The sequence below is a fragment of the Macrobrachium rosenbergii genome, chromosome 33, assembly GCF_040412425.1.
Source record: "Macrobrachium rosenbergii isolate ZJJX-2024 chromosome 33, ASM4041242v1, whole genome shotgun sequence".
Taxonomy (NCBI): Eukaryota; Metazoa; Arthropoda; class Malacostraca; order Decapoda; family Palaemonidae; genus Macrobrachium; species Macrobrachium rosenbergii.
Window position 1 is genome coordinate 12705106 of NC_089773.1, and position 2395 is coordinate 12707500.

Here is a 2395-nt window from a genome sequence, read left to right on the forward strand (position 1 = left end):
ACAGACAGATTTAAATTCACCATAATACTTTCCTAACCTCTGCCTGTAATTCCTAATATATTTGAATTCTGTAACAACTTATAAATACATAGATATACATATTTAGCTAACATAACTTCATCAAGTTAGTTCAAAGTTCTTGGAAATAAACGTACAAAATTTATTTTTCTTTTTTAGCTGACGGTAAAAATCGGCAGTAGGCATCATTAAAACTAGTCGTGATTGGCAGAAACTCACCAAATGTTAAAGATTGAGATCAACTGACCAATCAGAGGTCGTATAGCAATTTCACTGATATTGATTGTGGAAATGAACAGTCAGATTAAAATAATATCCTAGAATTAGACTACTGGTATTGGGTTTTTTTTTCAGTGTTGCACAATGACTAAACTTCCAAATAATAAACGAATATTGCCTACAAAGTACTAATTAAGGGTTCCTGCCTAAACCACTTACCTGAGCAACCAGGTAAGCGTAACCAAATGATTAGGTAAAGGGTCACAAAAAGGTATCATTTGTGTCACATAAATCTGAAAATTACAACGCACCCTGTTAAGCCAACATATTTCTTCTTTTTATTTTTTAATTCGCGAAATCTTAGGCTAGGAATAGGACCCCACTCTCTTGGGAATAGAGCCATCAAAGTCCTTTCTCATTCGGGGATATCCTATGCCGGAATTGGGACCCACCCACCCACCCGCCCCCCTAAAAGTATTCTCACTTAGTGTGTCCAGGAGTGTGAGGGAGGTAGGATTTATTTGCTTGTATCACGAATGGATATTTAAATAATCATCTTATAAAAGAAAGTGTATCTTTTGGGCTTGTAAGTGCAAAGAATTTGGCTCTTTTTAAGTAGATGATTGCACCTAGAAATTGAATTTGTAATTTAATGAAGAAATTTAGTTTTGTAAGTGCAAAGAAATTTTACTCTTTTTAAGTAACTGATTTTGCAATTGAATAGATATCTAACAGAAATATTTATGCATTAAGCAATTATGATTCAATGTTTAAGAAGAGTCAGTCTATATTTCAGAAAAGATCTCATGAAAGAATATTGTTTCAGTAATTTATTGACCAATTTTATATAATATTTTTTACTACTAATAATACTTAAATTTTCTAACTCTTCGTGGATGTCTTGAGGGCTAATTATATTTTAACTAAGCCAGCTATTGATTATAATTAGCAATTTCATTTGGAATCTCATTAATCAAGAAAATTAACATATAATGGAAATATCTATTTCATTTCCTTTTCAGTGCCTGAGAAAAATAATGATCTCATATATATATATATATATATATATATATATATATATATATATATATATATATATATATATATATATATATATATATATATATGTGTGTGTGTGTGTGTGTGTGTGTGTGTGTGTGTGTGTGTGTGTGTGTATCTTTGTATTCATACATACACACATATATACATACACGCTCTCCTTATATGAGTGTTTATCATATATCTACTCTGACAACAATTTCACATATTATTTGTTTCCATCAACAATAATAATTGTAAGAATTAGGAAAACTGATAAATATACTGGAAAGTGGAATAATAATAATAATAATAATAATAATAATAATAATAATAATAATAATAATAATAATAATAATAATAATAATAATAATAATAATAATAATAATAATAAAGAAATATATGACAGCAAACACGGGTTATGACAGAATCACTGAACAGATGATTTCAGCTAACACTGAAATGACACCTGCTATCTATATAACCCAAATCATTCTAGAGAATATGGAATTAGGACACAAAACCATGTAACCTAAAATTACGTGATGGGTACGTGAAAGAAAGCCGGGAATAAACAGAAACTTATGAAAGATAAATCCCAATAAATTTCACAAGGGCGACCTCCAGGTCATACAGGAACTGTGGGCTATAACAGTACCCACATAACCAACCAATACGTAACGGTTAGTCAAACGAGAGACTGAAAAACAAACGCTTATTTGTCCCTGTAGATTTCAGGAGACAATCAGATCGACATCTGTGATGTGGACGGGGCTCTCGACTCTTTCTTTTATAATAGATTCGACCCAGAAACAATGGAACCGGATCTGTTCAGAGGCTGTACATTGTTTAAAACATCTCTCGGGTCTTGTTGATAAGCCTTGTTGGACGACGTCGCTTATACAAGGAAACCTAACGTAGGGGTCACGTGTTGAAGTTAGATTTTCATTTGTACTGGATAGTTTTTTTTTCTGGTTTTAGAAAAGATTGATTTATGATTCTGGGGTAGAGTTTTGTATAGGTTATACTCATTTATGTTGTATTTATTATTGAGTGATTATATCAATTAAGAGAATATATATATATATATATATATATATATATATATATATATATATAT